This window comes from Takifugu flavidus, chromosome 8 (genome assembly GCF_003711565.1).
Source record: "Takifugu flavidus isolate HTHZ2018 chromosome 8, ASM371156v2, whole genome shotgun sequence".
Taxonomy (NCBI): Eukaryota; Metazoa; Chordata; class Actinopteri; order Tetraodontiformes; family Tetraodontidae; genus Takifugu; species Takifugu flavidus.
The window spans coordinates 9,008,388-9,021,395 of NC_079527.1; the positions used below are offsets into that span (position 1 = coordinate 9,008,388).

At 42.7% G+C, this 13,008-nt stretch overlaps 1 pseudogene; it reads left to right on the forward strand.

Annotated features, from left to right (window-relative positions):
• Positions 1-5,575: 5,575 nt before the first annotated feature.
• Positions 5,576-11,214, forward strand: LOC130529650 (uncharacterized; annotated as a pseudogene).
• Positions 11,215-13,008: the final 1,794 nt, after the last annotated feature.

Genomic DNA, 13,008 nt, shown 5'->3' on the forward strand with positions numbered 1-13,008 from the left:
CCGTGCCTTTTTCAATCGCAAAATGTGGGGGTTTAGCTCCTCTCAGGGTGCATGTCGACCATGTAGCCTACAGGCCACAGCAGAGAAGTGATGACAAGGAGGAGATCGTTCTAACAGGGGACCACTGTGGAAAGTGCTTGTTAAAAAGATTTGATTGGAGGATCTGTCTGTGTACATTTGTGACATATTGGCGCTGATTCTGTGTTTCAAAGCAGCATTGTCACCTTTGAGCTTTGGTAAACAATCTAAAGGGAAAATAAAGAAATCTATTTTTCAGTGATGGGATTACTGCGTCTGAATATCCACAGAATTCTTTGACATGCTGGCACATTCATTTCAGTGGAGTTACTGTGGTTGCAATGCAAATTACATTGGTAAGTCTCTGTTTTTAACTCTCAATTTAACTATATGCTAATGGTGATACAAAAGAAACAAAGAGTGGGAAGGTAAGGGAAGTCTTCCTAAAAGAGACAGAAATGGTGGGTTGTGAAATAAAGGAAATGTTGGATTCCTGATGCTTTTTGTTTTGCATTTGCTGAGAGATTTGCCCTGTTAATGGTCCTTTACCGCAGGTTCTTCACCATATTCTCCCTCCTGATGTGATAAAACAGCAGGATCCGCACATTATCGTGCAGTAATTCAGTGGATGGGGTCAAGGGGGGGATCCCTGAGGGGTCAGGTCAAGCCCCGTCTTGGGCCCCTCTGCAAGCGAAGGACCTCACAACATTAGGTTAGCAAGTTGTTGCCACTCCTAGTTAGGAACTAAAGTCATTATATCCCTTTCACTCACTTGACCCCCCTCCTCTTCTGATGACATCTGTGTTCAGAGGGACTGAGCCGCAAAGCCCCAAATTTCCACGTTTGGTTATTAAAATTTGGGTTTCATCAGACTGGAGCACCACATTAAATGACTCTTTCAAGTGACAAATGAATCCTGCCACGGTGTCGCGAATTCAGATTTGGTGACGGCCCATTAATGGGAAAACTTTTGTGTGACTGCGTGTGTGTTTCATTGTGTCCCTCGCAGTGACGGATATACCACCGCTCCATTTGCAGCTGTTGTGGAAGGGATTTTTTGGGAGGCTGTGAAAAATGCTCTTTGCCTCGAGAGTTTTCTTAAGCTGCAATCGAATCAAAAGTGCCGTCCTCAACAAAGACGCGCGGTGTGTTCAACAAACCTGAAGCCTGAAGCACATTTGGTGATGATCAAGAAGCTGCTAGAGTCGTGTGTCATGATGTAGAGTTTCCATCCCCTATTTGGGGATTAGAACACAGAACCACGGTGCTTTTATCTCGAGTAGTTGGTTCTCTGGCAGGTTGGTTCTCCTAAACACACCATTACTCTCCCACTGATGATGAACCTGTTCTGCGTAAATGAATATGGCCTGAAACCTGTCGCAACATCAGACGCGCCGCTGGACATTAAAACCTTTATCTGCCCATGAATCTATTTATTTCCTGGATGCCACTATTTTGGCCAAGAACAATATTTTAGAGCTGATCTTTCCAGTGTGCTCTAACGATAAATTACTGAAGAGCCAGTGAAACATCCAGGACCAAACCTGAGAAACCTGCGGCCTGAGAATCTGGTGGCTGCCTAATATCAAATGTGAGGATAATAAGGGAATTTTACAGATTTTTACCTTGTTTAAGACCTTCCAACCATCAACAGAGGCTGCTAAGCACATTTGCTGCATTACAGAATTCAGCAAACACAGGAACAATCAATAAAATAGGGACAGTTGAAGAAAACTTTGTTCTAGCATATGTGGCACAGCATCACATTGTAACTGCAGTGTTGGTTTAAACTGTATTTTAATACAAAGCCTTCAGGAGGTTTTATTCCTTCAATGACCTCTTCTTTGCCTTTCACCTCCAAGTGCTGCCCAGCAATCTCTCCAGATGCTTGTTACCAAAGATGACTGTTAAGTATCAATTTCCTTTGTCACCTTTATGGCTTTTATTTATTTGTCTTCTTCGTGTGGAACGGTGCCCGGGCATTACTCAGGTGGATGGATTATAATTCAACAGCTACGACTCATCAATCTTCCAAATTTGACTTCCTGATTCTCACACAACTGTTACTGTCATATTACTGCACGACATTATCAAGATCAATGGCATTTTAAATGCTTCCCAGTTAAGGATGATCTGTGATAATAAAAAGGTAAGTTGGTGATGAAACTGTCAGGAACGTGCACGGCGAGGGAGTCTCACGCCGGGGCCGACTTCCCAGCGTGAGGAGCTGCAGTTAAATGGATGAACTCTTAATCTCACCCTGCAAATGTCACATGTTGACCATTATCGAGCGTCCAACGCCCAATGGCTTCATCACATGGGCTCTAATCAATTCATATTTTCATTTGCTCTCGTGTAGCTATAATAGATACACAATAAACAATATCCATTGTTGTGTTTCTCTGATTTTATGTAGCTCTGCTAATGTTGGCAGTGTTTAAGAGGTCTCAGAGATACGCTGGTTTCCATCTGAATTTTTCAGTAATTAAGCTTTCCTGCAGAACTGCCCTTCCCAAATCCCCAATAGAACTCTGGGCATTTTTAAAATCTTTTTAGAAAAGACAAATGCTAATGCTTATAGGTGCAAAGTCAGTTTGTGACGTTGGAGGAAATGCACCATTTCAACCAACTGCATGCCCCGTTTATGTTCCCCATTAATGTGGCATAAACAGGAAAGGGAAATCGAATGTGAAAAAGGCCATGTGACAGGAAAGACAAAGGAAGAGCGCAAAGCTTATGGATGAGCAGCAGTTATAGGGCAGCTTCGCCGTGGAAATGCGGCGTCCGCAAAGGGTTAAGGCCATGACACAAGGCTGGCATTTTATTTATGACAGGAATAATCCAAGTTGAGCCTCGTTGGTCGGAGCTTGACAATCCTGAAAGGCAATAAGTCACGCTGTGCAGTCAAATGTTGGAAGCCAGATAACTCTATTTTAAACTCTACAGGCACGAACACAGTTTGCACAGATACCAAATCTGTCAGTCTGAATGTGAGTGAAGTGTGTGAAAATGATGCAGGATGTCTAGAATATTTCATTTTGATTGAACATGCACACAGTCCATCAAATTCTCTGAGTTTTTCCACTAACAATTACATAGCCGAGCCAGAGAATCTGCTAATATGGAACGGCTGTAAATATATTAAACTAAACATTGTCTATGTCCAGTACAAATGGACTGTTGACTATTGTAGGTAGCTTTTCATGGTTTTCCATTCTCTCAGCAAGAAATGACACCAAAGAGCACAAATCTTGCTTTTTCTATTAGGGTTTTTCTATTAGCAGATCCAGCAAACTGCTGTGTAGGGTTATTTGGGGGAAGAAAAGATAAATAAATGAAACACTCGTTTGTTGGCCCCAGGAACTATGTTGCTGGTTGAGGGAGCCTATTCCAGACCCTGCTGCAGTGATCATCATTTCCTCCTGTTTTGTGTTTAACCCCACTCATTTCCACAGAAAGAAATCTGGAAACACAAAAGCTTAGGAGAGGATGACTGATAGCATGTTGTCATGACGTTTGGGATCCTGCCTACTCGAGAGCCACTTGGCGCACTGAAGCCGTGAAGTGCTGCGGCTCATTCCGCAGGCTGTTGCCGAGATATCTTGGTATTAGCAAAGGTGCTGGCTTCTGAATACGGCATTCGCAATATCCCTCGCCGTTTGCACGGCGGGGATTTATGATTATAGTTTATGCACTGTGACAGATTTCATAGCATTCAATGCCAAAGCAGGGGCAATTATGAGAATTTCTCCCCATCAGGATTTCTTTGGTTGTTTGCTTCTAAGTGATATTCTCTGGATTCTGTGTGGGCAGCTGAGCTACACCTTATTCCTGACATCACTATTTTTCAAAAATGTCAATATTTGAGAAAAGCAGACACGCTCTATCAATCAAATAGATAGCAATCTTTCAACGGGTCAGTGTGCAACAATTGAATATCTGTGTCTCTGCTTTCACACTCATTCTCTGGCGCTATTTCTTTGTCCCTTTGTAACATTACAACTTTATCACCGTGTCACAATGACGAGAACGAGCAGCATAAACGTGGCCTTAACGACGCCGACCTCTTGGTCCCGTCGTGACACTTGTCTGTCAGCGCTGCTCAATTCTAGCCTCGTGAAGGTTAGGGGGCTGAATTTTAATGAGGTCTGGCAGCGGCGGCGGCGTCATGTCAGCAGCTCCAGGATGGGCTTTCATTGAAAGCTGTGGAGGTAATCCAAGCATGGACCAGGATCCCAGGGCTTCGGCTGCTTATTGACATGCATCAAAGCGCAGGCGCTAAACAAATTAGCATCAGTCAATACCCTCCCAACCCCCCAACTCAAAGCAATGCCATGTTTATTTAATAACAAAATAGCGGTCAAAGGTACAATATCCCCAGTTCTGCCTTCCATTGAGGGGGGGGGGGGGGGTCGTTGTCAAATGGTCGGGATCCATTTCACCCTAATTGGATGATTACTGTAATGTCCAGGACCGTCTCATGCAGGATGTAGGCTTAGGGGGACTGCAAGCTGTCCAGGGCAGGAATTTCGACTTTATGATCTCTTGTGTTTTTTTTATGTGATAATATAACTTCTGTTGCATAAAGGTGCCGGGTACTGATGCAGAAAAACACGCCAAATATGCTAATCAAACATATGGCACAAACAAAGGTTCCTCTTCTCCTCCTAAAAGACAAAGAGGTGACTTGATTCACACATGCGCGGGGCCGAGGCTGCATGAACAAAAAAAAAAAGACTGAAAAAATGCAGGAAAAAAAAGAATGATTTGCATGTGGAAGACAGAGATTGCTCACACCTGTTTACTGTCTTCCTTCTCTACCCTCTCTGCAACCCCTTCTGCCCCCCCCTTCTCTGCACAGCCCCCCACCCCCCCTTCCTCTGCTGAAAGCCATTACAGAAATACAATTTCTAATACCTCCGCACAGGTCTTCGATCGACTGCAAACAAATTTATATTCAGGCGGTAAACAGAAAGCTGCAGAGATTTATTTATTGAGTGTGGAGGAGAGAAACAAGCTAGCGCGTGAACCCTGAGTAACCTCCGAGCTGACACGAAGATGGATCTGTGAGCCCTGCAAATGCATGGAGAGAGGGGATATATTGCACTCAGTCATTCAGCACATCGCTGCCTGTAGAATCCCATTAACTGGCACAGCTGGGACACCATATTTCTGTGTTGTAAGAACGGCGTTAGGAGTTGTTTATTATGCTGAAGTATTTGGTAATTACTGCAGACCTAAAGGACATGCAGGAAATTCGCTTCATATGAGACAATAAGAGCTAAAATGGATTAATCAGTTCAGTAATAATGATAATAATATTAATATTAATAATAATAATAATAATAATAATAATAATAATAATAATAATTTGAGTGGATTCCTTCTGCGTACATGTATTATCGATCATAATAAAAAGAGTATTTCTATTTTAGCATTCATTCAGGTTTTTTTAATTAGAGACCTTAATCGGATACTCTTTTGATGAAAAAAAATCCATTTGTTTGGTGAGTCCTGATTATCTTTTATTGATGTCAGATTATTGATGTTATCATCAATAACAGCTTTGTCTCTTAGGTGCTGGGTGAGTGTCATTTGTGTGTTTGAGAGCGACTCTCTACTCCTGAGAGAGGACAAAGATGAATCTCTTTGACACTTTAACTTCTGGACAATTATTTGCATTATATTTGTTTGCATTATTTGAAACGCAGTCTCATAGTTCTCTATATTATTGCAAAAATAATGAGCATTCATTTGTTGGCTTGTTTTGTCAGTGAATCCAATTTATGAAGAAAAACAAGTAGAACCTGACAGATGAGTTATTCCTCCCTTAATGAACTCATCCTTTTTTTTATCAAACACAACTTCTTGATTTCTTATTTAAATTATTTGTTAGAGGCTAATTACAAATCTGCTGCCACTGAACTTCTAAATGCCAGCTGTCATGACCTCTGAACCCATTAAGTGTGCCTTTCACATGACCTAAACCCTCCACTAAAGAGGGCCTGGGTTTTTCAAGAAGCCTTTTTTGGAATTAGCATAATCCATTAGCACCATCAATGTAGCTCTGTATTATGCTAATTGAGCTCTGAGAACAGAGGTTTTCATTGTAGCTGTGAAAAATAATCAAAATACCAGAACTTGACCCAAAATGCATTTCTCTTTGGGTGAAACGAATGCGTGAAGACAGAGAAATCTGCATGAAAGGCCTGCGAGGGCCCTCGCCATGAGCCTGATGATGAGGAGCAACTTTATAGATTTACTCTGCTGTATCACTCATCTCTATCTTGACCTCAAGTTTGTTCTTCAACTTGTTCATCTTTTTCCATGTGGTCCTCGGGGCTAACAGAGATGTCCGGCTATTGGCGGAGACCAGGGGGGCACGTCATCTCCATCAATCAGGGGCTGCCGTTTCTCCTCTGAGGAAGGTCCCCACGGTCGTCCAGCCGCCTGGCCAAGCGTCACTGAATGCATGAGAGGCCGGGCATGAAGTGAAACCTCCATCCAATGGTTATGCAGGGCGAGAGGTGATAATGACTTCCTATCAAGAGTTAACGGCCGGAGGGGAGAGTAGCCTTCTGTTCACGGGCTGCTGCCGAGCAAAAGAGGTCACAGACCGGGATGTGGACTGCAGGACGCGCTCTGAACTTAGTGATGAGCGGGAGACTGCGTGTTTCAAGTGGGATTTCGCGCACATCCCCACTTCTTCACCGCCTCCAACAGTCTGTCTCCGAACCCTCCTCCCCCGCCACCACTCTGGATGGGTTCTGGTGCCGTGTCCCCTGGCGGCGCCGGGACAGAGCGCTCCTGGACATGGACGCTGCGCCTCAAATAACGAAACTATCGAGGGAACGCTGCGCTCCGGGATAGGTGTTCTTCCACAGCATGTCAAGATGGACCTTCTCTCTGGGGGAGCAGCGTGTAGCTGATGAGGATGTAAACAGTAAAAGTTTTGAGTGGATGAGAGTGAAGAGGAGTCACCACCGGGCGGGTAAGTTTTAAAGTGTTTTGGCTTAACAAGCGGCCATAAATGTGTCGGACGTGTGCGTCGGTGTCTTCCTTTTAACTTAATCACTTTTAGCTGTTCATAAATGTTTGTCTTGGAAAAGTTTGGAAGTTTGGGAAAAGTTCTCTTCGTAATCTGAAAAAGAAGGGAAGCAACCTGACGTGTTTTGTGCGTCACCGGCTCCGCTTCCTCCAACAAATCACGCAGAACTGAGCACAGGCCGAGTTGTGAAGCAGCCCAAACCCAGAAAACAACAACTAGGTGTCCACAACACCTTTGAATATGCACTGGAGTTGTTTTTTTTAACTGTGCCAAAATCACGCCTGGTCTAAGAGTCAACTTTCTCGCTCCACCTCCTGTTGCCGAGCAGCACTGAGCGCGCACACACGGACGCGTCAGTACAGTAGGGAGGCTGCTTAGAGCCACTGTGCATGCTCAACCGAGAAAACAATCAATTATTTACCCCGCCCTTACTAACCACTGCTCTTTGAATAATGCAACAGGCCAGTGGCTGTCCAGCCTCGCAGGAACTTGAGTAAAACTTACTCCTGTGAGCTGGAGTGCTCTGGCACCATTGATTAGTTGTCTGTTTGTAATGAAAGGACTCGTGTATTGATTTCAGTTTGCAGCACCTTTACATGTGTCCACCTTTTTAACATAATTGCTGTCACAGCTCATCATTTCCTGTGACTGATGAGTCCTGGGCAGAGAGCCCACAGCAGAATACATCCTGGCCTTTACAGAAACTACAGATAGCCTACTAATGTGAAAATGTCTATTAATCCTCCATTTTACTGAGTTATTGAAGTGCAGATCCTTTGTCTGATCAATAAAGGCAGTTGAGTGACAAGACTCGGCACCTGTGATGGGATGGGGCTTTGACACAAGGGTGGCCTTCTTCTTTGGTGGTTCTGTTCAGGCTGGCTGGGCAAAAGAAAAAGGATTGAAGTCTCAGAGAAACAAGGCGACCAACATAAACCAAATGTTTGTTTCTGCAGTGAGAGTGCAGATTGATGGCGCTTTTATAGCAGCTTTATTTTAAAGCATATAAACATCACAACAGGTGAGAAATGATGGTGATTTGATAGTTTCTCTCTTTTTTAATGCCACTGTTTGTTGCTCGGCAGCATCAACAATGTTTACTGGTGCAGGAGTCATTTTAATTCATAAAAGCCATTAAAATAGAGCAGCTGATCCGGCTTCATGCCCTTGAAAAAATGCAATTTGCTCTCACCCTCCCACGTCTCCTCTCCATGCAACCTCTTTCTGTAACTCTCTGAAGGGGATTATGTGGAGGAGTAACTCATTAGTACAACTGTGTTACTTGTCATTAGTGCCCTTTCCTCCCGAGCCCATATTGGTTTTGGCACAAAACAAATCCGTACGTATTCTTCTGTGTGTAAAGGCCTCCACAGACCTGCGGTAACCTGATCTCCTGGCTCTGTGTATAAACTCCCAGTGCGTCATTCTTCAATTATGCTTTGACAGCACCTGAATTACTGTGGGCTGGATGCCCAGATGACTGAGGCAATGTGTATCGATCCATCCCCTTTTCTTCTTTTCCTCTCCTTGGCTTGGAAAGCCCTTCCATCCCCTTCGCCAGGCAGCTATTTTTAAGCGTGCAAGTCATTCCTCAAATATTTTTGTTTGATTCTTCCATGCCCTCTGGCCGCCATCAATTCCATTATCTTCTGAGCCATTAATCAGAATGCACATGCTATTTGCGCCGCTCATAGCCGAACTTCATGATTACATACACTTCCTCCGTTGGATTCGCTGCCCCTGGAATTCTCCTCGGCTCGCCTAACTTGACATTCATTTTCTTTAAACGCAGACGTCGACATTTATCCTATGACTGACCTTTTCCGGCCGCTGTGCTCTTCCAAGTGGCTGGAGGCCTGTTAACCTTCCTCCCTGGGAGTTGTGGTGGTGGGAGACGCCGCACTCCACCTGCTACGGCGGCTCTGGATCAAGATATAGCCGCCGTCCCTGTCATTCAGAGCACATAAGCAGCACAGATGATCCCTTAATGGCTGACCTGGGAACCTTAGAGGGAGAAAAAATGAGACATTTATCATTAATGGTGTGTTTGAAAGGATTTGTAAACTGTTAAACTGTCATTGACACAGAAAAGCCTAAAGGCAAATTATTAATGATTCTGATGAATACAGTTAATGGTGTGTAAAGTGGAGTTGTTTTGAATCAGCAGACATTTCCATCGCCATCGCATTTGCACCAACACGCTGCAGCTCTTCTGCTCTACCTCTTTGACCAACTAAACACGAGGCTCCAACACTTCCAGCATCTGTTTGGGTTGTGGGCTGATTGGGATTACATTTTGTGCACCACTTTCTGTTATTATCCTCATGCTTCGCAGTTTTTAGTGTGCCTGAAGGGCATTAAATACACTCTTAATAAGCAGACAGGAAAATGCCCCCGGGTGAGAACAGAAGCAACAAAACTGACAATGAGTCCTATAAATCAAATTCATGGAACCCCATTCAGTCAAAGCTGAAATTTTTATTTAACCCTTCAAAAAAACAAAAAACAAATAGCAACACACACATACACACACGCACACACACACATACACACACACACACACACACACACACACACACACAGAAAGAGAGACTCGTCCCTTTAAAAATAAAAACATTTGTTAATTTGATTCATGGGGATATTCCTTGTTGATGACTTAAATAGTTTAGGTTTAAATTTATTTCGAAGGATTTTCTGCATCTTTTATGGATCATCCCATTGATCTTTTTCTGTCTCCAGCCAGGACGCACGTGACCTTCGAGCAGCAGCAGCAGCGTGTGCGCGGACGGTCACATGTTCAACGGGCCCCCAGAGGACCAGCTTCAGCACCAGGCAGCTGACCGAGCTGGAGGAGTTCCGCTTCAACAAGTACCTGAGACGGGTCAAGCGGGGGGGGGGGTCACCGAGGCCCTGCAGCTCAGCGAGATGCAGGTGAACGTTTGGTTTCAGAGCAGACGCACGAAGCGGGACACGCACACACTCCTGGACACCTGCCCCTCCTGGACCAGTTTGCGCTGGTTCATATCAGGCTTGGCACCGATGTTTGCTCCCCCCGCTGGATGCTGGCCGGAGAAGCGCACCGGCAACTTTCACGTTCAGATCGGGTCAAATCAATCGGTCACGCAGGCTGGCGGAACTGGTTTGAATAGTAAAATCCAAGTTAGTCCATCGCGCTCCTGCAAACGAACAAACAAAATTATATTAATTGGCCATAAAGACGAGACTGATTGTTTATTTATGTTGAACTCTTTCTTTCTTGAATATATTTATTTTTGGCCGAGGCGCATAATTCTTTTAAAATCCTCTTTATGTTTTATTTTCAGCTGTGTTCAGTTGTGTTATCATGTTTAAAAGGTTGCTCTATATTTTAAATTTATTATATTGTACATGCTACAGCTCTCAGACTGGCTCAGAATTGTAACGTGATAATAAAAATGAGAGAAAAAAAACATTCGCTGCTTTGACATTTTAGATTAAATCGCCATAACTGGCGGGCACATTTATTGATCATATTCATTCATATTCGACGCGTAAATCGGGGTTCTGATAATGATAATGCAGAAACATCACGAAATTCAGACCGTGAGGGTTTTTTTTAATTACTTCTTTGCATCAGATTTTTATTTTATTTTATTATTTTTTTTATTTTGAACATTGCGGGAGGGTCGAAAAGCCGTCTGGGCTAAATTGTGCATCTCGGCAGTTCGAGGAGCTAAATATTCCTTTTAAACAGGAATCTCATGTGATGTAAACCTAAGGAAAAATGATTGTAATCTTGGCCCTTAAATATTATTATGTGTCGGAGCACTTTTCTGTCGCCTTAATGTCTCCTTTAATATCGGAGAGAGCAGTAAAATAAATTTGCTGTAAGGAAATGATATTGTTTCACTCCCAGTTTGTTAAATGTGAAGGAGAGATCCAAACAGATCCAAAATGGCAACAGACGAGCCCAAATGACAGCAGATGTTGTTTGGAGATTTAAAAAAAAAGAATGAAAAAAATAACCCTTTAATGTTGGAATTTGGACTGTAAATTAAATACTTTTATTCCAACTGTTCGGATGAAGTGTAATAAATCCTGTGAGGATAAACTAATGAATGCAGATACACCAGAGTTCACCTCTCACCTCTTGACCTCTTTCTTGCCTCAGGACAGCGGCGACCCGGTCAGCAGCTCAGACACAGAAACATGTAGGCTACCATTCATGTTTGTGACCTTTCTTTCTTTCTTTCTTTCTTTCTTTCTTTCTCTTTCTTTCTTTCTTTCTTTCTTTTTTCTTTCTTTCTTTCTTTCTTTCTTTCTTTCTTTCTTTCTTTCTCTCTTTCTTTCTTTCTTTCTTTTCTTTCAATTTCATGCAGCAGAAATACAACTGAACCATTTTTCCAAATTTCACACAGAAGCACATGATGGTTATTCCCCGCAGGACGTATGTTAGCCTAATATTTAACCTGTCTGAGTTTAATGAGTAAAAATGAATATATTACTGTCTCATAATCTGAACTGGCATATTTTATATACAGTATTTTTAAATAGGAGTTGAAAACTCAACATACTTAATATTTCTTAATTGCCTAATATATGAATAATAGGTTACAACTGAAATGTAAAAGTTATTTATTATTAAGAGATATATTTATATATTTCAGGCATTCTGGTTGAATGATATATTATTAAACATATTTTAATGTTTAATTGGACATAGTATATATTTGAGAAATGACAATAAATCATTTAAAACAGAGTAAAATTTTTAGTTAATGAGAAAAAAAAATGGAATTATGTTTAAACTTTTCAATTTTCTGGACACAAATATTAAAAGATCATAACCATACTAAAATAATAATGGAACGTCAATCAAAGCGGCAAATAAGTCTGAAAAACTCCTTTTTTTTGTAAAGCGTGTGATGCTGCAGACCAAACTGCATCTGTTGGACCTTATTAGAAACTCCTTCATCATCTCCTGCAGCTCCGTTCCCACGCAGGCTCCAGGACGCAGGCTCTAACGTGCACAGAGGGGGCCTGCAGCAGGTGTGCGCTCACACATTCTTTCTAATCCCAAACTTTATTTTTCTTCCCAATAACAGATCCTCTCTGAAACATTCCGCCATTTAGAACAGCGGCGGGGAAAATAAAAGTTAAGGTGAATTATAGGGACGAGCCGAAGGTAAGGAGCGGAGTTGATTTGTCTTGGCTGAACTATCACTTTAATTTCATCCCGTGGCAGCTTCAGCATTTGCCTCTCAATTGATGAAAGGAGCGCCACGTTGTTTGTTCAGAGCTGACATTTAGTTCCGAAAGGCTTTGAGGATGCAGGCCTCTGATGAATCTGCTCCCTTCTTTAATTCCCTCCTGCAGACGTACGGCTGATGCAGGAGACTGACATCTGCGCTCACCCTGTACTCAAACACTCGGGGAATAAACCAGCCCAGAACTGCGTAGCTCTGACAGTAACAAGTGACTACAGCATTCACTGAGATTTTTCTCTCCTTTTATAGCAGCATTTCATTCAAAGAAAGAATCCTTTGCAAAAACTACTTCAACTTTTTATTAAAATCAACAAGAAATTTTTATTTAAAGCACAACTGATGCAACATAATTTGTTACGGTGAGGAAACCGGCTACTTTTTATATGATAAAACACTCCAATAGAGAGATACCCAGCAAACATCATTCGTGATGAATGAGGCCAATAGTTTCTCTTTTATTCTACATTGTCTTCGGCTTCACGCCGGCTGATGTGAGCAGCTGTTTCAGTTCTCCTGAGCGGCGCCGCGTGGCATGAGCAATGAGCGGGCATATATGCTGTCTATATGTCCCGTGTTGCATTCGAAATGATCACGTATAAGTGGGTTCCTTCGAAGCTTATTGTAATTAAGTTGACCTAAAATTAACTTAATGCATAATATGCATGTAATATCCTCACCGGTGCTCAGGGGAATGGA